Source organism: Carcharodon carcharias, chromosome 18 (genome assembly GCF_017639515.1).
Source record: "Carcharodon carcharias isolate sCarCar2 chromosome 18, sCarCar2.pri, whole genome shotgun sequence".
Lineage (NCBI taxonomy): Eukaryota > Metazoa > Chordata > Chondrichthyes > Lamniformes > Lamnidae > Carcharodon > Carcharodon carcharias.
Genome location: NC_054484.1, coordinates 60,340,439 through 60,365,017, shown reverse-complemented (window position 1 = coordinate 60,365,017; position 24,579 = coordinate 60,340,439). Strand labels below are relative to the sequence as shown.

Here is a 24,579-nt window from a genome sequence, read left to right as displayed (position 1 = left end):
AATCCAAAGGATGCAGTCTGACAGTCTTCTGAGTGAGGTTTCTTCTGCTTTGCAGAATTCATTGACATCTAAGGCCCTGTGTCAAAGCACTGTCAAATGTTTGTCATTTTTGCGGTTGGGGGGGCGGTGGGCTAGGTGTGCTAGCAGTGAGCTGCAAGCCTGTAATAGCACTGCAAAGGGACAAAGTGGTGATGTAATGACTGCAATGATAGGAATCCATGGGCTCCACAGAGACTCCCTAGTTAGCGAATAAAAGGTAGTTATTACAGGCTTATGTTCATTCGTGTTTCTGTTTATTTCTTCTGCAGAGACGAGCACAAGGGCATGATGGATGCAGCTGGAAATGTTACGTTCATCCTGACAATCAGGCAACAAAGAAGGAGGAGAAGAAAGGCCTGTCGCTGCCAGGCTGGGCAAAGGCAAGATCATCACCCTGATGATCAAGGGCCAGTGGGGCCCATTCAACACCCAGAAGTGGAGGCTGCCAGAGGCATTTTGTATAGACATCTGATTTGGCAAGACCAAGGGCATCCAGGAAACGCTTCTTATTTCTCCAGATGAGTGAGAGGCTGTGCTGTGGACACCTTTGTATGTCCAGGGATGCAGTGGCTTACATTTGCCACATTCTTCAGGAGGAGTTGACGGTGCATTGGAAGGCCATTCCTTGCCAGTGGCTCTCAAAATAACTGCTGCTCTGAATTTCTTTGTGAGTGGCTCATTCCAGGATTCCACTGGGGAGCTCTGCAGGATTTCTCAAGCATCTGCTCACAACTTGGATCTGAGAGGTTGCAGATGCCCTATTTAGCAAGGTGCACAATTACATCCTGTTCTTCCTAGATGAAGCCAGCCAGGCTGCCAGAGCAGTGGGATTTGCAGCTATCTCTGGATTTCCACAGGTGCAGGGTGCCATAGACTGTACTTATGTGGCTTTAGGAGTACCCGGGCAGCAGCCACTATTATTCATTAACAGGAAGGGGGTTCCACTCTCTCAATGTGCAGCTGGTCTGCAATCATCACAAGCAGATTATACAGGTATGTGCGAGATAGCCTGGAATCTCCCACAACTCTTACATCTTGCATAATTCCCAGCTGCCCCAGATCTTTGAGGGCCCTCAGCACATCCAGGGTTTGCTCCTCAGTTACAAAGGCCACCTGCAAAGGGTGTGGTTGATGACAGAAGCGCATAAGAGCTGTGAGTTTTCATTCCAAAGTCAAACGCTCTCAAGCCTGTTGGAAGGTACAAGGAAGCCATGAAAAAGGCAACAACTCCATGTGTACGGCCATTAAACCCTTTAAGATACACATTGTAGAGTGTTTAATTCAAAAGCATGGGGGCAATAAAGTAACCTGCAGATTCTGAACTCATGAGGCAGCATGATATGAACCTCTGAAGCAGGACTCAATAATGCCCTGGCCAACCACAAAGTTATTAGAGGGTCATGCTTCACTCAGGTCACTACTTAGCAGAGAATGGAGAGACCACAGAGCTGAGGCAGCAGATGGAACATCTGGGAGGAGTGGGTTGGAGGCGTGGGGGGGGAGTGTGGGCATGGCCATCAATGACACCTGAGCAACCGTGGAACATATTAGAGAAAAAAGGCATACACAACATGAGAAGTGGGATGACTGGAAATATGTTTACATAAGTGCAAAGAATATACAAACAGTGGACACCCATGCTACCCTTGTGCTCCTAGTATTTCTTATTTTTTTCTAACCTTATCACTACATCTTGGTGCTTCCCTGACATCCACAACTGAGGCGGAGGCAGTCTGTTGAATGCTATGCCCTGTTGTTTCGGATGACCTTGGCTCGTATCCTCTGGTGGGCAGAGGCCTAGAGGGTCCCAGCCTGCATGGAGCCTCTTGCTGTAGGGCAGGTGCACCCTCTTTAGCCTGTGGAGCAGGAGCTGATGGGGTCACAGGCAGAGGGGATTGGGATTGGCCGGACACTCTTGGAGTCCCCTGGGTCGATAGCCCGTGGTGTCCAGCTGTGTTGGCCGTCCCTATGGGTGGTCAAGGGTCCCTCACTGGTTCATTGAGGAGAAGGGGCACCTGGAATGAGGTCCAGGTGCCCCGTCCCCCTCTCACTTAACCAGTGATGGATGCCACCTATGCCTACAGCTATGGAGTGAAGGTCCTGCCATAAATCAGGTGCTATGTCTTGCACCACAATTTCCATGGTGGTCACTATCCAACAGTGTTGATCTGAGTGTGCTGGCATGTCAGAACAACGACATCAGACAGAAAACTGACAGACTCCTCCATCGTGCGTTGCAATCTGGTGACGACATCTGACAACCCTGCCTGATGTTCCTATTTCTGTCTTTGCAGCTCCAACATCTGTATTAGGGTGAAGTCCAGAGACTCATCATCTGACTCGGACTCAACATGAGCTTGAGCTCCAGTAGTCCTCCGAGTGCCGGTGACCTTGGAGGTCCCGACCTCCATCTGCTGTGTGTCCGAATCTGTGCTGCACTCATAAGATTGTGACTCTGAACCTGCTGTAGAACCAGGTCCCACCAAAGTGTGTGTGTTCTGCACTGGTGGAGCGCGCGGCTGAATGATGTGATATGTCTTCATGTAGTGGGTCCTCGGGATCCTCATCTTAGGTGGTGTGGGGGTTGGGCTGTTGGACTGACTGCCTGTGCCTCTTTTCCTCTTTGTGCTGGTGCCTGTCAAAGAAAGATGAGATTATTAGTAATTGTCTGTACAGAGACCAACATAACAAAGCAATCACAGTTTCATCGGCTGAATGGCGAGATGGTGATGTGTCCTCACTGGGTTGGGGACACCGATCTCATAATTGGCGCAGGCATGGTCCTGTTCCTCATTGGCCAGCTCTGCTGTATGCTCCTCCAACTCTGTGGTGGGCCTGAGCTCAGGCATCCCCCTCCAGTCCGGGATCCCTCCCCGTTATTGTGGGCGATCTTGTCCTGCATAAAGACAGGTGGACAGATTGAGAGCAGGATAATTGTCAAAGCGGGTGATCAGGATGCCTGCCTTCTGTGGGACCCGAGTGGACCTGTGTAAAGGCTGAGGATGTGAGCTGCACAGAATGTGAGAGAGATGAAGATGTCAAATACGTGAGAGACCCAGTGGTGACGTCACTTGTGCTGGCAGTGCGAGAGATCCCTGTGGACTTTAACCCTATGATTGCCTGATGGGCTTGTGAGAATGAGAGTTGAGAGGGAGGAGAAGACTGACTTAACCTGATGGAACGAATGAGATCATTCATCCTTTTCCTGCACTGGATGGCAGTTCTCCTGTGGGCCATGTTGGCACTGACTGCACTGGCAACCTTCTTCCAAGCTGGAATGGTGAGGTTGGTGGATCTCTGTCTCCCGTCATGGGGTTAAAGAATGTCCTGATGTGCCTCCACTACTTCCAGAAGCACCGCCAGTGCTTTGTCACTAAATTTTTGGGTCATTCAGCTGCTTTTATTTGTGGGCCATCACTCACTTAACCAGTCTTGAACTGCAGGGAATGAATGATGTACGCGGATGCAGTTTAAATATGGTGCCCAGAAAGGTGATCCAATGAGGTCACAGTGGGGCAGACGAATTGCAGCCCGCCCCACCACGGGATCCGATGTGGATCATGTTCATGCATATTTCCTGAGCTGAAAAGCGGATGACCTGCCATGCAAACCCACCATTCCGGCCAACAGGAGACATGCTGCTTTTCCACCTGCCAATGCACTTAATCTCCACAGCAAAAAATTCTGCCCTTTTTCACCATCCTTTTTGTGGTTCTTTGTCAAATGCTTTCTTAAAATCCATATAGACAATGTCCATTGCATTCTCTTCATCAACTTTTCTTACTTCATCAAAAAATGCAGGCATATCTGTTACCTTCTGGTTAACTCCTGCTACCTCAGGTTGTGTGCATGCTTGTCTTGAACAAGAGAGGAAAATATGTCAGTAAGGGACATGCAATGTGTTTGGCTTATGTTGAATAGCTGGCAGGGTGTGCAACCTGTGAAATGTGGATGTGAGGCTTGCTAAGTATGTGAGGTTGAGGTGAAATTTATGAATATCAGCAACAAATCCTCCCCTGTCCACCTTTAAGAGGTGCATGCTAATTAAGTAGTGCTTAGAAGATATGACTTTGGGATCCCCTGATGCATGTAGTCAATGATAATTGTTCAAATGAACAGTCAGCAGAAATTTGTCATGCTGATCGAGTGTGCAATGCGATCATCGCACCCATTATGTGGGGTATCCAATTTCACCCTTATGTTGTCTCATGAGCTCCAAGTGGAACTACAAATGAGCAGTTAGTTTCTTTTTTACTGTTGGAGCAGACACAATGGGCTGAATGGCCTCTTTCTGTGCTATAATGTTTCATGGTTCTAGGTGGTATAGGTTGTAGGTTTGGAAGGTGCTGTTGAAGTAGCCTTGATGAGTTACTATCGTGCATCTTATATATCGTTACACACTGCTGCTTTGTACATTGGTGGTGGAGTAAGTGAATATTTAAGGTGGTGAATGAGGTGCCAGTCAAGCAGGCTGCTTTGTGCTGGATGGTGTTGAACTTCTTTGGTATTGTTGGAGCTGCACTCACCCAGGCAAGTGGAGAGTATTCCATCATGCTCCTGAATTTTTCCTTGTAGATGGTATACAGGATTTGGGAGTCAGGAGGTGAGTTACTTGCCACAGAATTCCCAGCCTCTGACCTGCCCTTGTAACCACAATATTTATTTGGCTGGTTCAGTTCAGTTTCTGGTCAATGGTGACCCCTAGGATGTTTGTAGTCGGGGTTTCAGCAATGGTATTGCTATTGAATGTCAAGGGGAGACAGGTAGATTCTCTCTTGTTGGAGAAGGTCATTGGTTGGCACTTGTGTGCTGCAAAAGTTACTTCTCACTTATCAACCCAAGCCTGAATGTTGTCCACCTCTTGCTGCATTTGGACATGAACTGCTTCAGTATCTGAGGAATCACAAATCATATTGAAAATTGTGCAAACATCCCACTTCTGTAATTGTGATGGAGGGAAAGTCATTGATGAAGCAGTTGAAGATGATTGGGCCTGGAGCCCTGAGAAACTCCTGCAGCGATGTCCCGGGACTGAAATGACTGACCTCCCACAACCATAACCACCTTCCTTTGTGCTAGGTATGAATCCAACCAGTGGAGAGTTTTCCCCCTGATTTCCCACTGACTTCAGTTTTACTAAGGCTCCTCAATGCCACACTCAGCTGAATGCTTCATCTAGGGCAGTCACTCCTATCTCATTTCTTGTTTATGTTTGGACCAAGATTGTAATGACAGTTGGAGCCGCGTGGCACTGGCAAATTCCAAACTGAGCGTCAGTGAGCAGGTTATTGCTAAGTAAGTGTTATTTGATAGCACTGTTGATAACTCCTTCCATCACTGCTGATGATAGAGAATAGACTGATGGGGCAGCAATTGGCCAGGTTGGATTTGTCCTGCTTTTTGTGGACTGGACATACCTGGGCAAATTTCCACATTGTCAGGTAAAAGCCAGTGTTGTAGCTGTGCTGGAACAGCTTGGCTCGGGGCATGGCTAGCTCTGGAGTACAAGCCGTCAGTACTACTGTCAGGAAGTTGTCAGTGCCCATAAACTTGGCAGTATCCGATGTCTTCAGCTGTTTCCTGATATGCCAAGTGCACTAGATCTGTGATGGAGTGAACTAACTGAGGAAATATTTACTAATATGTTCACATCCACTTCCTCAGTTTCTTGCATTGTTCTGCCTGGTTGTGGGATCAAAAGTTTCTTTCCGGAAGCTGTGATATTTGTTGTCTGATAGGATCCAAATCTCTACGACAATGTGGGTAATACCTTGCAGACTTTCTGGAGTGGAAATTAGTTTTATTCAATTATACATGTTGCAAAACACAATGCCAAACTGTGTTTTAACAATCTGGCTGATTTATGACTCGTTTTATCTTTGCCTTTAATGTCTGCTGTCTCACTTGTCTCTCCATTCTACTATTTTTAAATACCATTCCTCTAAGTAGTATATAATGGTAGTTATGTATTCAATCCAGCCTGACTTGTACAAAACCTTCCATTCACCTTCCTTAGGATAGTTAGTGGTGTGACATTCTGAAACAGGGTCATTCTGTCTTAAACTTAATACATATCTTGTTTTTATCTGCATGTCACTAGTTTTGTCCTTAGCTTAGTTAAAAATAATATATAAATGCAAGATGATTGTATGGTATTTGACAGTAGTCATTGAATACATCCACTTATAAATGGTTGGGTATAATCCAAGAATTCAGAATAGTTCCCATCATTACTGCCATAGCAAAGTTGGATGCAAGATATCCTAATATATTCGTGTTGCCTGGTTGTGTTACAGCAAGTTAAATTGTAAAATCTTCTCTTACTCCTACCTCCACAAGGGAATGTCATTGATTGCAGGGATATCAAGTACACCCCTGCAGTGTGGCAATTTCAAATATTTTTTTCAAAAAAGAAATCACAACTTTAACTGGCTTTGAACAATTAGCTGCAGGTGTCCAAGAGGTGCTGTCGTAATTTTTCTTCCCCACCTTTGCTCCATCTCAGCCCTTTCCTCAGCTCATTTGCTGCTGAAATCTTCAATCTTGCTCTTTACTGAAAACTGTTTCCCCTTGATGTAACTATTCAAATATTCTACTTACTGGCCTCCCACCTCCATAAACTTAAGCTCATCCAAAACTCAATTGCCCATTTCTTACTTTGCACCCAACACCCATCACCCTTCTAATTGCCGACCCACTTTGGATCCTGGTCCACCATTGTTCAATTTTAAAATTCTTATCCTTGTTTTCAAATCCCTTCATGACCTTACCCCTCTATCTCTGTAACTTCCGTGAAAGTTAATTAGGCATCCACATGCTTGGCTGAAACTTCTGGAACTCCCTCCCTAACAGCACTGTGGGTGTACCTACACCATATGGACTGCAGCATTTCAAGAAGGCAGCTCACCATCGCCTTCTCAAGGGCAATTAGGGTTAGGCAATAAATGCTGGCCGAGCCAGCAAAGCCCACATCCCATGAATGAATTTTTAAACAATCCACAAGAACCTCTCAATGGCCTGATTTGAGTTTGTAAATATTCAAATATATGAGAATGGGGTCAGGTTCAGTTCGGGCTACTCGAACCTGAAGTTTTTTGCCACCTCCCCCACCCACCCCAAAACATTTCCCACAGTTTTTCGAGTTTTTGTCCTAGATTCTGAATGAGATTGAGTTCAGATATGGTGATGTATATGAGGTTCTCAGATCCTCAGGTTTTAGTTTTGATCGATGGTCCGCTCATCAGGTATGACAGCAGGCCATGATGTAAAATCCAGAAGCCAAAGAAAATGTCAAAGAACATATCTAAAAAGAAGTATTTTACCCTTAAAAAGTAAAAATGACTTTATCACACATTAGTTTTCTGTACACTTTTACATTGATTTTGAATATTAAGACTTCCTGTCAATTCTTCTGCTTGTTTTGTTTTTTGCACACAACTCCTCAGCGGAATATATAATTTTTTATTTTGTCTCAAATAGGCTTCTCCATTAATCAGCCACAAATTAAAACGCACATGCAACATGAAAGACAATATTAAAAAGTCCTTATTTAGTTATTCTCTGTAGCAGACAATGTATTTTAGGATGTCTCCATCACACCTTCAATTGCTTATGTGGTCTATCAGAAACCAGGGGCATAATTAATTAATGAAGGAACTGAAAACACTGATTATTGTTAAATCAGGACGAATAGATTGCAATAATGAGAGGGAATAATATCAACACAAAACATAACAATAGGATGCTGGAAAAATTAAAAAAATCAAATTCTATCTCGGATCAAATTATATTTTAGACAATACAGAAGCTGAATTCACACAGATAATACTGAATAGATACAACAGATTGAAAATGACCGTATTAGACATGAACAAGAAGTAACATAACAACTGAACAAAACCGAGTAAAAATATAGCTACCTACTGGTGAGTGATGACACTTGGGGATACATGCATCAGCAAACTGAAATGACAGAAACTGAAAGCTCTAGCCAAGAAAACCAAGAAGGGATACCAGAAACAGAACAGACAAGTGTATAGAGGAAACTGAATAGTACAAAATTGTAAGGGTTCAAATTTCTCAAAATCTCCAAACCTCATTATCAATGTAAAAGAAAAAGCAATAAAACGTAAAAAAAAAACCAACCAGAGAAAGAATGACTGGTTAATCTAATTTAGTTATGTTGGTTTTGAGAGAAATGTTGGAGAGGACACCCTGCTCTTCAGCAAGTGGGCAACATGGCATCTGAATTTTCAAGTCTTGCCAGGGGTGGGATTGGAAGTGAACAAGATCCAATATGCCAGTGGGTTGGTTTCCTGACGCTGTTTTTGGTGCTGGACATGTTCAATATTCGGGGAGGGTAGTATCACAATTGCCCATTAAGGTGGTTGAGGAATTCTTTAATTGGGGTGTTGAGTTTTTCGAGAGGGCTCATGGGCTGCATGTGCTGTCTTAGGCAGACCAGTTGAAGGGAGGTGGGTATACTGTGACGAGCCAGTCATGGCCATCCAGGGAATTACCTTAGGCCCATAAAAGGGTAAATATTACAGAGGGGAACTTGGGCATTGAGAAACAGATGCACTTGGTGCTGCACAAGTGTGGAGAGAGTCAGCAGTAAGCACTTGGGCATGTAGGGATCGTCACCCACCTCGCATTGTTGGGGCATAAGAGCATGGAGCAAGGCTGCCAAGGACAATTGGGCAGCCACTGAACCATAAGGAAGGCAGCAGCTGGCAATGGGGCAGGGTTCTCTGATTTTGGCAGGAAAGGTGACACCCCAGGCGTCAGGAGGGGAGGGGAGGGGAGTTGAACAAAGGGTATAGAGGCCCTTAGCATGAAGGTGGATTTCCCTGGAGATGACTAAGAACCAGTGCCATATAAGAAACTACAGATGTGCAGGCAGATGTTTTCAGACATCAGTTCCCTCATCACAGAGAAACCTCGCATCATTGCAGCCTTGAACTTCTTTGCTTCTGGCTCCTTCCAAGGATCAACTGCAGACCTTATTGGCATCTCACAAGTCACTGCATCTTACAGGTCCCTGATGCACTGTTTTCCAGAGCTGAAAAGTATATTAAGTTATTTTATACTAAGACAGATGCAGTCTCACAAGGTTGGAGGGCATTGGTTTTGCTGCTATTGCTGGTTTCCCCCCAAGTGCAGGGCATCATCGATTGCACACATGTGACTATCAAGACACTCACTGACCAGCCAGTGAGATTCATCAACAGGCAGGGCTTCAACACCCTCAATGCTTAACTGGTCTGTGACCAAACCAAAAGATTCCTCCATTTGTGTGCACACTTTCCTGGCAGTTGCCACGACTTCTTTATACTCTGCCAGTCCAGGCTGCTGCAGCTCTTCAGGCCAACCCCCAAAATCTGTGAATGGATTCCAGGGAACAAGGGAGATGAAGAAATGACTACTCAACCCTCCATGAGAGCCCCACACAGAGGTACGGAGTTGATATAACAAATGCCACCTGCTCACTAAGACAACCATTTAAATATGCTACCGGGCTTCCAATTTGCGGTTCTGGTATCTGAACCAGTCAGGTGGGCCTTGTTCATGGTGATGATCTTCTGTGCTCTCCATTGCATAACCCTCCAGAGAGATGTGGACCTTGAGGGTGGCGAGGCCCTGGAAAGAGACAGCTCAGTGGGGGAAGAGGAGGAGCAGGAGGTGGGAGAGGAGGAGGAGGAGAAAGAGGAGTTTGAGGGAGATGACGCACAACAGCTAAATGCTCCAGCTTCATATGGTGCTGGCTGGTCATGGTGTGGAGCTCAAAAGTATTATCAGGATGTCATGAAAATCAGGGATCATTTGATTCAGGAACATTTCAGTAGAGCCCCTCTGACTCATAATGAATAACCTAGTGTGGAACTCACCCTGAGATGCCTGGTGCCTGTGCAAACCCAGCCTTTGAAGATGCCACCTGGAATGTCTAAACTCTCACACATCTGACTAGAAGCTTTGTCCTCACTGTTGACAAACCTTAGCTCTCCTTCACTGCTTATACCTCATTTCATATCCTGCCATCAATAAAATGAGTGTCACATGTGTACATTAAGGTGTCATTATTTAAATTGTGATCAGAAAGGAAATCAGTGCTCAGTTACAGCAGAAAAATACCCCAGTGATCTGTTTAGTGCCCTGTGTGATGCATTGGCATGTGCACTTAGCCACCGCTGCATGATGTTCTCTTGTGGCCTCAGAGGAGGTCGAGGTAGCCTGCTCATTGTCTTGGCTTGTGGCTGAAATGCACATGGCTGTCATTCCTGTGATGGAGACGCCAATGGGGACATCTCCAGAGGCTGCTGGACCTAACATCATTACAGGATCATCCATCATCATCCAGCCCTGCTGCACAGATATTTCCACTGCCAGAGGAGCCAAGGAAGCTGTGGATGATGAAGGTGCCGTGTGAGGGGTGGCATCCTTCTCATCCTCAGCAAGATTTTCAGCCTTGGCAGGCACTCCAGATAGCTGGAGGGGAGCACCAGCTGGATGCCACTGCCATCCCTCCAACCAACATTCCGCTACCAGCACCATGGATCAGTCATGCTACACAGTGTGGATGTCAGTGTGCATTACCTGCATGCACTCCAACTGCTGCTGCAAGTGGCGCTTCATGAAGTTGACCACTCTCTCAATGGAAAAGTTCATGCTTTCAAAGCCCTGAGCCACGGTGGCGCACATGAGTTAGATGGGTTTCTTCATTCTGTGCACTGCCTCAGGGAATGCCATTGTGTGGCTGTATATCCGCTGCTACTGGTCTAGCAAAAGTCTCCTTTCCTGTGACTCCTGAGGCCCTAAATATGCACTTAGTTGAGCAGACCTGTGTTTGTCTTCATGTCTCTGAGGAAAACGGACCACAATTGATCTGCCTCTGGCACCTGCATAGTAGTGCCATGCTTCTCGCCTAGTGCCATCCTATCTAAATGCACATGAGGACATATAGAGGTGAGAGTCTCTGTATTGGTGGATGATATGCAGCTAAGTTGTGGCAGTGCTTCCTTGGGTCATTACTGGGCACCTTGTGTTGGTGATGGAGAGGGCGAAGGTCTCCTGGGCTGCATGTCTGTACCTGTGAAAGACACAAGAAGAGATCACGAGACCTAGTCTTGGAGAACAGAAATCCCTGCAATGCTGAGGCTTCCCAATGCAACTCAGTGTTTGGTATGCTGTTGGATGGTGTGGAGTGCAATATACCAATTTGATGAGCACGTTGCCCTCTGTAATCACCATTTTGTTAGGGCCTACTTTCTCAGACTCTCTGATCCTGGTGATTTCCAATGCCCACTCCTCTATCATGTGATGATCTGCAGGAAAGGCATTCCTCCATCTGCCAGCACCCTCTCCTGGGTGTTATGTGCCTGTTTCTCCTGCAAGGAAAAAAAAGAGAGTGAGGTGAGACACTGCTGTCCTTTATGGCCAATAACATCAGCTCCAATTCATTAACACTATGGCCCAAAGCCATTCCAAGAGGTCAATAAGTGCCCTGGATGCACACCCCACCCATGTTCAGGAGCAAACTGTGCCCTAGGGCTCTTTAGCTGATGTGTCTGCTTTGAGAGTGAATACCCAGTGGCCTGTCCTGAGGGTTGGTGGTTACAGCCACCTTACCAGACCAGCTGAGATCATTGAACCTTTTCCTGCAGTGGATTCACAATGCTCCTGATGCTCAAAGTGGCAGTGATTTCTAGCTAGTTTTGTTGTGCGGGTGGCCTCTTCCTGCCATCCCCGGGAAGAGGACCTCACTCTTCCCCCTCATGCCTCCTGCATGATCTCAAGGTCCATATCCAAAATAACGAGAATGTCATCCTGGCTCTGGTTCCAGGCCTTCAGCTCTCCTGAGACATCATTGACATGGTGAAATTGTATCCCAAGCTTCTCTGTCCTTCTTCACTGTGCACATTCACCACTCAAATGGCTCTCACAGTAAGGATTGCCATAGTGAGTTTAAATCAGGCTGCATTTCAGTTGGCCTGCCTCCATTCCCAACCCAATGGTTTCTAACTGGCCACTGTGCACGCCCCCAAATCAATTAAGTGGTCACCCTTGTGAAAATTGGAAACTGTTCTGTGTAACCACCAAGCGACGGGATACGACCCCAAAACAGACCTCTTGACTTCTATTTGCTGCTGTCATGATAATGAAAGAAAAACACCGAATTGCGTCTGGAAATTTTGGACTTTAAAAATAAGACCTAATGTTTTTAAAAATGCACACAAACCACTGGCTGGAATGCTGCAGGATGCCTCCCTAAGAGGTAATGCAGCCCCACCCTGTTGCCTGAGAAGGTACTCCTCAAGACATCCAGAATCTAACTGCTCCCTCCGGAAGAGACAATGGGACATAATGGGAGATGAGTATCATCTTATCTAGAAATCCCATGAATATTGCCCAGATAAATTTGTGATTTCGCTTCCCATTTGGAATATACAAAGAAGGGGTTAAAAGTGATCTGAAAAGCTGCCCCTGTGTCAGTCTGTTGGCGGGTGTTCTGAGATAGACCAAATGCTGGAAGTTTGACTCAGAAGTAACGGACACACACAGTACCCCTGCAAATCGCCATTTAATAGGTATCCCGATCTCTCTCCCTCTCTACCGAATTCAACACTACTGGAACTTTGAAACCGATTATTCGTCTGCCAGAGTCAACTCTACTGGAACCTCAAACCTGACTATTCGTCTACTGGAGTCAATTCTACTGGAATCGCGAACCGCAATGGCCGCAACACTCAATCACCAACTCCCACAAGCCAAGGACTGTTCCTTATACCTTTTTTTATATACATATGTATATTTACTTACTTCAAGCTAAATTCTTACTTTTAACCTCTATGACCATATATGCTTGTGTTTTATCCTTTCTTGCCTTTAGCAGTTAATTAACTTATTCTTGCCTTTAACTCAAGAAAGTCTGATCAAATTGATTCCTTCAAAACCAGAACAATTGGGTCTGGGAAAACGGTATCTGCAAAAGGGATCCTTTTTAGACTAAATCTTGTTGCGACTAATGGTGAGGGGGGGGGGGGGGGTGGGGGTTGGTGCTGTGTGGGTGGGGGCTGAATTAAGACAGGAAGCCAGTTCATCTCTCCTCACCTGGGGCATAACAATTTGGGGGTGTCCCAGCCAGACGGTAACGAATTGGGAGGTCTCGTCCAGATTAACAACTTTGGGGAACCTCACCTGGGAGTGGGTCATAACACTATCCCCTAAGCTAAAAAATCCAGCCTGGAATCTTTAACAGCCAACAATAGATGGCCTCAGTTTATCATCTCATCCGAAGAATGACAGTGTAGCACATCCTCAGTACTGCACTTGTGTCAACCTCGATTTTGTACTCAGGTCCTGAGTGAAGTATGAACAACCTTGATCAACAACATTCTGGCTCACAGCTAAGTATGACAGCCATGTTCAGAGTTGAAGTCAGGTTGCACTTATAGAGCGCTGTTCTCATATAGTTGCAAATGTAAATATGTAACATATTGCTGGCATCGATGTTCGGTAGTCATTGAAGCTAGGTGGTCTTTCTACATCAGTGCTTTTGGAATCAAGTTTTGTTGCACAAGTATGCATAGATACAGAATAATCTGAATCATTAGAAACATTAAAACTGGCAACTGAAAAAAGCATTTTTTTTAAAATGCTTAAAATTTGGAATTAAAAGAGTAACAAGTCGATGTTGTTTCCTGCTGTGTCTAAAAATCTGGATGTAATGTTGACAGACCTCACCAAACAAGCGCAATTAGAGGATGCTCCTATTTGAGAGTTGAGGCTTGGCCAATTTTCTGGCCAGAGAGTTAGTCTGCTGGAGGATTTGATGAACAGACATAATAGATCAAGGAGACTTGATCCTTAGCGACACTTATGTCCAAAATTCCATGATCTTTAAGTTACATAATTTGTTGTGGCCACATTGCAGGAAACTCTAGACCACTTAAGTCAAATGTCTGTAAGGATTATCTCAGCACCAATAAGATAAAAGCCGATTTTGTCTTACCTTTATACTTCAATTGACTTGAGAAGAATTATTAAGAAGTAAATAATTTGAAATGGTCAGCTTGGAAGGTCAGTTCAAGTATAAAATTACATCTTTATTCATTCTTTCATTTGATGTGGGCATTATTAGCAAGGCCAGCATTTATTGCCCATCCAAGTTGCTCTGGTTATGAAGCTGTTTATGATTCTGCTTCTTGACCTGATGCAGGTATATCACAGTGCTGTTAAGAAGGGAGTTCCAAAATTTTGACCCAGTGACAATGAAGGAGCAGCAATATATTTCCAAGTGAGGGTGGTATGTGACATGGAGGTGAATTTGAGGTCATGGTATTCCCATACATCTGTTGCCTTTGTCCTTCTAGAAGGTAGAAGTTGCTATCAAAGGAGCCTTGGCAAATTGCTGCAGTGCATCTTGTAAATGGTACACACTGCTGCTACTGTGCACAGTGATGGAGAGAGTGAATGTTTAAGAAGGTGGATGGGTTGTTGATCAAGTGGGTTGCCTTTTCTTCAATGGTGTTGAGCTTCTTGAGTGGTGTGGAAGCTACACCCATCGAGGCAAGTGGAGATTATTCCAACAAATTCCTGACTTGTGCCTGGACAGGCTTTGGGGAGTCAGGAAGTGAGATACTTGATGCAGAATTCCATGACCTGCATTTAAAGCCACAGTATTTATATGGCTAGTGCAGTTAAGTTGTTGATGGTACATGATTCAGGGATGGAATGCCTTTGAACATCAGTAGAAATGGTTAGATTGCCTCTTTTGGAGATGGTCATTGCCAGGCACTCGCTTGGCATGAATGTTACTTGCCACTTATCAACCCAAGCCTGAATGTCATCTGGATCTTCCTGCATGTGGGCATGACAGCTTCAGTATCTGAGGAGTTGGTTATGCTACTGAACAGTGTATATTCATCATTGAACATCCCCACTTCTGATCTTATAATGGAGGGAAAGTTAGCGATGAAGCAGCTGAAGATGGTTGGGCCTAGATACTATGCTGAGGAACTCCTGCAGCCATGTCCTGAGGCTGAGATGATTGGTCTCCAACAAGCAGGTATAACTCCAACCAGTGGAGTTTTCACCTTGATTCCCATTTACATCAGTTTTGCTAGGGCTCTTTAATGCCACACTTTGTCAAACATTGCCTTGATGTCATGGCAAATCACTTTAATCTCATCACTGGTGTTCAGCTGTTTTGCCCTTGCTTGAACCAAGGCTGTAATGAGCTCTGATGGAACTCCAATTGAGCATTAGTGAGAAGGTTATTGCTGAGCAAGTGCCATTTGTTAGCACTGTTGATGACACCTTTTATAACTGATGTTTGAGAGTGAAGTGATGGGATGGTTATTGGCTGAATCAGATTTATCCAGCTTTTTGAGGACAGGATACACCTGTCCAAACTATCCTAAAAACATTCTATGAACTCCTTATCTAAGCTACCTTTGTCCATCTGATTTGTCTGTCTACATGTAGATTAAAATCCCCCATGATTATCGCCATAGCTTTCTGACAAGCTCCCATTATTTCTTCTTTTATACTCGGTCCTACTGTCAAATTACAATTAGGGGGCCTGTACACCACTCCCACAAGTGACTTCTTGCCTTCATCATTTCTCATCTCAACCCAAACCGCTTCTTACATCCTGGTTTCCTGAACTTAGGTCATCCCTCTCTAATGTGCTAATGCCATCATTAATTAATGGATCCACCCCTCCATTTTTTCCTAAGTTCCTGTTCCTCTTAAATGTTATGTAACCTTCAATATTCAGGCCAATCTATGTCATCCTGTAACCATGTCTCGATAATGGTTAACAGGTCGCACTTATCTATTTCTATTTGCGCTTTCAGTTCATCTCTTGTGTTTTGCCCTTTTATTATTTTTGTAGCACCTAGCCTTATCTGCTGACTTACCCTTAGATTTATACTCTCTGTTCCTTCCTGTCATGGTCTGTTTATCATTTCCCATATTAATACCATTCTCTCCTGCCTTATCTCTACTCTTTTTGGTTTAAATCCCAAATTTAATCCCTTGCCCCCATTATTCAATTTAAAACCCTTTCTACTTCCCTAGTTACTTGGCTCACGAGGACACCAACCTCAGCAGAGTTCAATGGTACAGATCCCACTTTCCCCAGTACTGGTGCCAGTGCCCCATGAGCTGGAACCCAGTACCCCCACACCAGTCTTTGAGCCACATATTAATTTCTCGAATCTTATTTGTCCTATACCAATTTGTACGTGGTTCAGGTAATAATCCAGAAGTTATTACCTTTGAGGTTTGGCTTCATAATTTGGTGCCTAGCTCCTCATACTGACTATCCAGAACCTCCTTCCTCATCCTACCTATGTCACTGGTACCTAGATGGGCCATGACCACTGGATCCTCCCCCTACCACTGCAAATTCCTCTCCAGCCCTGAGCAAATGTCCTGAACCGTGGCAGGAGGCAGACAATATAGCCACCTGGACTCTCGCTCCTTGCTATAGAGAACTATACTGTCCACTACTGCCACTACATTCCTTTGTGCTCCCTCCACTTGAATGGCTTCCTGTACCACAGTGCCGTGATCAGTCAGCTCATCCACCTTCTAGCCCCCACTCTCATCCAAACAAGCTAAACGAACCTCAAACCTGTTGGGCAATTGCAGAGACTGACATTCCTGCACTCCTGCCCTCTGGGTCCCCTTACCTGCCTCAGCTGCAGTCACACCCTCCTGTCCCTCAGCAGCTTCCAAATCAGAAGAACCTATCCTAAGGGGTGTGACCAACCCATGGTACAAAGCATCCAGGTACCTCCTGCCCTCCTTGATGTGTTGCAGTATCAGCTGCTCAGCCTCCAGCTCAATGACTCTGAGCTGAAGCTCCTCAAGCCGTAGGCATTCACTGCAGACATATTTGTCCTGGATAACACTGATATCCAGGAGCTCCCACTTGCTCAGTCAGGACACATCACCTGTCCTGCCATACTTATGCACTTTAATTAATTATTTGTGTTTAATTATTGTGTTTCTCACGTGTCGGTACAGACTTGATGGGCCAAAGGGCCTCTTCTGCACTTTGTGATTCTGTAATTTAATTATTTTATTCAACTATTTATTTTCTTTTATATATTTATTAATCTTATCACACATTCCTGTGCTATTTTAAACTATAGGGATAGAATAGGCATTGACCAATAAACTGATAATCACTAAACAGCTGGCTTCTTCCCCTGTGGTAGAGCAAGAACCAGTACTTTCAGGGTGAAAAAGTTAGAAAAAGCAAAGGAGTGCCTCCCTTCCCTCCTCACTGAACTTCCCCAGTTCACCAAACTCTCACACTCTGTTGAGGTTGTACACTTAGTGCTGAATTTATATGTTTTAAATAAAGGGACTAGCTGAGCCCAGGTACAGCAAGACCAGTTCAAGCTAGTTTCCTTAATTAAGCATTTCAGCCCCTGCTAGTGGATACCTTCTATCTCCCTGCTTAGGTCCCTGGATGAGACTTAGAATTTAAACAGTACTTGCAGTTAAGCAGAACTTGCAGTTAAACAGCCCTAGCAGTTAAACAGCACTTGCAGTTAACTGTTAAATATAAATACAGGATTATTAGAAAGATTTAATTTCCCTCAGCTCACCAAACTCTCCATTGAGGTCACACTCAGGAGGATTTTCCTTTTGCACATTTATCCAGATGCCATGAGAATGCATGGGGTCCAGAGACAATGTTGAGGACACCCAAAGCCACTCCCTCTGTAGTAATTATAGTTTTGGGAAATGTTGGACTCTAGATTTAAGAATAATCCTGTGCTGTAAGATCACATGATCTGTGTAAACCAATGTGTTAGTAGCACAGGGAACCTCTATTTGAGGTTTAGCCTTTAGTTATGGAGTTTGATGCACACGTGTAGTTGCTACTGCCATCTTGTAAATAAAGTCAAATGTTTCCACTAAGAAAAGTTGACTGTTTAAGACTCTGCCACTGTTTCTGGGTGGCAACGAAGGAGTCTGGGACTTTAGCTATAAGATATGATTGGGGGCGTGGGGTGGGGCGGTGATGCTGTTAAGTAAATCAGTTGATCCTTGATGGATCAAGAATCTCGCTGGTACATACAACTTAAGTGAGCTTTAGATCTAATGTTGCAAGTCACAGGCAACCTAACAAAGGGGAGGAAATGAAATGAGTTGGTAGAGGCATAGATTCAAAAATGTTTAATATTTAATTTAAATGTACAATTTATATAAAAGAAAAAGTTGTAATCAGAAAACAGTACAACCAAAAACAAATAATGCAGTGTCATAACTGCCTAGAAATTATTCAAAGAAAAGGGCAAACAAGACAGGAGACAGCAAACCATTTTCTTATCAGTAAAGACCAACACATCAGAACAAAAGCAACAATGGTACAAAGCTCAACCCACAACATAACAGCAATACTTGAAACTGTTCTGACAAACACCAGTAGAGCATGACAAATCATTCAGAAGCAAAAATCAACCAGAGAAATGGAGCAGTAACACTGTATCAAATTATACAGACATTTGGGTCAGCAGCCAAAAACATGAAAGTCATCTGTACCTGTGGAGTGCTGAGTGAACAGCAAGAGAAACAAAATATACAAAAGCTTTATTTTTCACGCAACCCAAAATAATAAAAACAATTTAAAAAATATTACACAATACAACAATTTCTACTAAACGTACAAACACTTATCACGTATCCATCAAACTATAATCTTATTTAACATAAACAGAATGGAAAAAACAAAACCCTTCAAATCATGCATATATGGTCAATTGCAGTTCATTGCCTTCACAAGCATAGTTCAGTTCATTTCAACAAAAGGATTTTAGAAAGACAATAATCTTGATTTTACAAGGAATTCAACCATGCAAAGATTAGTAGTTATCAGATAAAGATGAATCTCATCTGGCACAAGTGAAAAAGATTTGTAGCTTTTTTCAATACCTATTTGTTCTCAGCAATTGGATGTTGTGGCAAGTTGATGATCTTTTGTGTGATCATTGACCGGTGGTGTAGACATTAGTTGAGGTCAGATGGGGGAGGTATTGGCCCAAAGCTTCTGATCAGGATCAACCCTCTATTTCTGACCCTGAACAGACAAAAAATACATACTTGCCTTCCTCCGAGTTTTCAGGGCAGTTTTCTAATGGAGAATCCTGCAGAACTAACTCAGTGCAGAAAACCCCAATGGAGCAGCAGAAAGAATCCCAGTAGTAACCATGTCCCCTTTTTACAGCACTTGCTCCAGTATTCTGTAAGTAGAGCTTAAATGTCCCAAAGCTTCTTTGGAAAGCTATGGAGAGATGGTAAGTGGGTAATGGGATAGGGTGGGTCAGGTAAGTGGGTAAGGGAATAGAATGGGAAAGGGGTAGGGTGGGTAATGGGATAAGGTGGGGAAGGTAGGTGAGTAAGGGAATAGGGTGGGTAAGGGGAGGGTAGGTAAGTTAAGTGGGTATGGATGTGGGTGACAGGTGGTTCAGTGGATAGGTGGGTTGGGTGGCAAGTGGGTGAAGTTGTACCTGGGTGGGCAGTGACAGGTGGGTAGGGCGGCAGATGGGCAGGATGATGGGTTGGTGAATGGGTAGGTGGCACAGGGGGTGGTAGTCAGATTGGGCTGGGAGGGGTTGTCAGGTCAAGGGCTAGTTGGGTTGGAGCTGGGGAGTCGGGGGGTCAGGGGGAGTTGGGTAGGGATGGCTAGTCTGGTTGGTTGGTTGGTTGGTTGGGGAGTCAGTGTGTGATTGGGAGGTCGGTTCTGTGGTTACCCAGGTGTTAGACTAAAGGCAGAATTTTCCCAGATTTGCACTAAGTGTGGTAGTATGTGGGTAAAACAATGTTTTACCGCTGACTGCAATGGTGGGTTTTCATGCTGTATCATTCCAAACCCGCCTCATTATTTATGCACACCCAGAAAACATGCCGTTTCCATGGCGGGCTGGCTCTCGTTCACCCGCCGGCCATCACCCTGCCGCCACATCAAGCCGGTCCCATGTTTAATGTCCAACCACAAGCACAGCGCTCATTGCTTCCAGCTCACCACTGCTGCACGGAAGACATGGCCAGGAAAGGAAAAAAGACCACAGCCGCCCACTTCAACGACAGGTCCCTCGAGCGACTACTGGATGCCGTGGAGGCCCACCGAGATGTCCTGTACCCCTGCTCTGTCGCAGAATGGGCAGCAACGTGACCAATTCAGCTTGGGATGCAGCGGCAGCAGTGGTGAGTGCCAATGCCCTTCAGAAGAGGACAGCCACCCAGTGCTGCAAGAGGAAGAATGATCTCCTCTGCCAGGGTAAGTCACTCTTCTCATCACTCTCAACTCACACACTTACAAACCCATCACACATGCACAGGGCACTCACTCAGTGCCAGTTCAAGGCATATCACCATTTACTTTCTCACACACGTCACTGTACTCATCCCATCCATGGGACCACTCACCACCCACTCAGGCCAGGCATACTTATCATCTGGCCTGGCAGGTGTCTTGCTTACTCTTTCTCCATTTCTATCCATGCAGGACAAACTGGTACACAACAAGAGAGAGTTGTTGCAGACCAGTGATGGAATGCCCAAAATCAAGGTCCTCACAGATTTTGAAAACAGAGCCAACCAGCTGGCTGGTCATGATCTGGACCGGTCCTGTGCTGCTGATGATGTTGTTGGTGCTGCTCTAACAAGTGAGGGTCCAGCAATGCAACATCCATCAGACAACCATGCCACGAGTGATGTGTCCTCTTTCACAGGCCACTGCCAGGCACTAATTATCTCTCCTTGCTTTCGCAAACTGCCAAAAGTCGAAAGAGTCCATGACTCCGGGCCTCCAATCAAGCCCCGAAGAAACCTCTGGAGAGGAATCTGGAGGCACCTTCCCTGAAGTTCCATCACAGCGCTCACCCACACCCTCCACCAGCTCAGAGACACACACCTCTAGAGTAGCCCCAGGATCACAATCTGGTGAGCACATTGGACTGTCTGATCCACAGCAGGGACTTCCCAGGTGCCCAGCACTCGGAGAACTGCTGGAGGCCAGGATGTTGCAGAGTACAGAGTTCAAGTCAGATGACCAGCCCCTGGATTCCGTCATGTCAGTTACTGGAGCTGCAAAGGCAAGTTCGGGAACATCAGGAAGGGATATCCATGACACTCCTCAGATTGCAAAGCATGACGGACTAGTCCTTCCGCCTTCATGCTGAGGTGATAGTGCTGGCATTGCAATGCACTGAGGTCAACACTGGTAGGATGGCAACCACCATGGAGACCTTGGTCCAGGACTTTGCTCCTGCACTGCTGCATGGGCTCAACTCCATCGCTAATGCCATACTTGGCCTCAAACACTGTGTATGCGACAGAGGTGCCCTGCAGCTAGATCTCACTCCGGCTACCCCTGCTCATCAAGGAGTCAGCCTGGGGCTCGGGGACACCCATAGAGAGGAGGATCAGCAGGTGCACACTCTGGGCCCATCCATCCAGGTGATTCCGAGAGTGTCTGGCCCATCCCAATACTCTCTTCCTGTGACCTCAGCAGCTCCAGCTCCACAGGCCAAGGAGGGTGCAACTGCCACACAGCATGACCCTGAAAGCAGGTCAGGGCCCTCCAAGTCTCGGCTCTCCAGAGGATGCCCGCCAAAGTCATCACTGTCAGGGCATCGCAGTCAGCAGGCTGCCTCCACTCTGCTGTGGATGTCAGGGAGCAACAGGATAACGGCAGGGTTAGGGTAGTTAAGGAGAATTAACTCTTTTAGAGTCAACCAAATAAACTAAATTATCAAAATCAGGGACAAAAGGAGAATTTGTTGCACAGCCTAGGCACGGGTGTTAAACATTTTTACATATTGTTCACTATTGTTAATAAACTCCGAAGAATGTCTCCCTGCCTATGGCTGCTTGTTCTGTTTGTCACTCAGATGTGAAACCTTTCTACAGAAGATAAAGGCAGATGCCTCAGTCCAGGGCCTCTTCCCTGTGCTCTGTGCAGCCTTCAGATCATGGTGATGGTCCAGCCTCACACTCCCTGGAGACATTAATGATGTCTGCACCTCGGCGGTGCTTGTCATTGCTGCCAGAATGTAATGGGCAGGTGCCACTGAGTTCTTTCATTCTCAATGTGCTCTCAGCACCTTAAAGGAGGGGCTGTCCCCCATCTCCTCAGCATCTATGACAACTGGTGCTTTGCTCCAGCTCCTGAAAGGCTCAGGTGCTGAAGGCAGACAAAGCATCAGAACTTCTTAGATTTCATGGCTGCCGGGGTCACTGAAGGATGGAACAAAGATTGATTCTTCTCGGGACCGAGCTTAGCCATTTAAATTTAAAATCAGTGAAAATCAGGTCATCAAAGGCTGGGAAGCAGGATTAGATCAGACGAGCCTTGGACAGAGAGCAAAACTAACCTGCACCTCTGACTATGCTTATGGAGCGCTGGCCACCATGGCGTCATTCCACCTAAGGTTACTTTGATTTTTGATGTAGAGCTCTTGACACTCGAGTGAAAGCATTATTCGGTTTGTCTCATCCTTTTGGCACACACACATGAGCAAGCTTGCAGATTATGCATTGAATATGCAGGGCTTGACTATAATCACACTACATTTACCTTCTCTATCCACAACCTGCTGTATGTCAGCAACAAATATGCTTCTCTCATGGTCCTTTTGGGCTGTAACTTATAACCTGATGATCTTAATCCTGAATTGTATTTTTATAATCTTTTAAAGAAAATCATGCTTTGCTTTCTGATAATGACCCAGATCACGAAGCACAAGCGAATTGCCCTCAGCCAGACAGGAATCAGACATTCTCAGAGGCTATATGAAGATCTATGGAGTGTCCTCAGTGCATTTCATCATCATCCTCCTGCAATCGAGCAAATATTAGGGCCTCCACTATGTCTCCATGACAGGTGCATTCTCACAGACGGTATTCGTGCTGCCATAAGGCAGGTTGTAAAGGGCGCAGCAGATGATGACGATGCGTGACATCCCTCTGCGGACTATATTGCAGGGCTCCACCAGACCACTCCAGGCACTGGAACTTCATCTTCAGTGTCCCGATGGTCTGCTCCACCAAGCTGCAGACTGCTGCATGAGCCTCATTATAGCATCGGTCTGCTGCAGTCTGAGGCCGTTGCACGAGTGTCATCAGCCATGGCCTCTGCGCGTAGCCCTTGTCTCCAAGGAGCCAACCCTGCAGCTTCTTTGGACCCTGGAAGACTCTAGGAATCTGTGACCAACTGAGGATGTAGGCATCATGCACACTCCCTGGAAACAGTGCACACACCTGCAGGATGCGTTTCTGGTCATCATATACCAGCTGCACATTCAGAAACCCTTGCTGTTGATGTCGTCCACTCATGTAGCGACGGAGACCTGAGCACCACATGGGTGCTGTCAATTTCACCCTGCACCTATGGGAATCCCGAGATCTGGGAGAATCCACTGGCCCTTGCATCCTGGCTGTCCCGACCCAGGGTGAAATGCAAAAAGTTGTGTGCCCTCGAGAAGATGATATCTATGACCTCATTGATGCATTTGCAGGTGGCAGCTTGTGATATTCCACAGTGGTCACCTGTGGAGCCCTGAAAAGAGCCACTGGCATAGAAATTGAGCGCCGCAGTCACTTTCACAGCCACTGGCAGTGGATGCCCTTCATGTCCCCTTGGCAGCAAGTCCTGCAGTAAGTGGAAGATGTGAGTGATCAAGTCCCTAGACACACGCAGTCGTCGGCAATACTGGTTCTCGGTCATCTGCAGGAATGACAGGCGGCATCTATAGACCCTGTGTGTTGCTAGGCACCGACCAGCCACGGCTCGCTGTCGCTTCTGAGCAGCATGTGTGGGAGGCCCTGCTGCCCTTTCTCCCTGCACAGCCAGGAGCCTCAGTCACTTTTTCCTCCATCTTCTTTGCTCTCTGTAGGCCATCAGGCATGCAGCTAGGTCACCAGGCTCCATGCTCCCGATGTGGTCCTCCTGCAGCATGAAAGAGAGTGAGAGAGACATGGTTAGCATGGTTGTACTTAGCACTTTTCCTGGCCCTGTGTGAAGGCCCCTTAACGCTTGCTGGAGAGAGCTGGTCACCCCTCAGGTGGCCAGAGATGAGTGTGCTGCATGGTTGCCCTGTCAGCCTGCAACATGGGGGAGACAGCTCCTAACTAGGATGCTGAGATTGCATTAACTGGAGTCCCTATCAATAATTGTAGAAATAAATGTAAAATTTAAACAAATCAAAATGCTACTCGGCAGAATGCCATGTAGCCTTCAGCTTATAGAGGCCAAAATGAGAACTTATAAATGGAGTCCACCATAAGATGTCAACAGTAGAGAGTGCAGGCATTGAAGTGTATCCTGGTGGCAGATGTTGCATCACTCAATGCTACGAAGCTAGCATGTTTGGCTCAGTGTAAAATGGGTCTATTCAATTTTGTTCACTGTTCTTGCTCTACTCCAAAGAAAACCAATTATTTATATGGGAAATTGTACAATACTTTTAATACTTTAATTTGTCTTATTTACGTTCTTCTTCATTATAAAAAAAACAA

At 45.6% G+C, this 24,579-nt stretch overlaps 1 pseudogene; it reads left to right on the top strand.

Annotated features, from left to right (window-relative positions):
• LOC121290457 overlaps positions 1-22,535 on the top strand; it is a 30,783-nt pseudogene extending 8,248 nt beyond the window's left edge.
• The last annotated feature ends 2,044 nt before the right edge of the window (positions 22,536-24,579 follow it).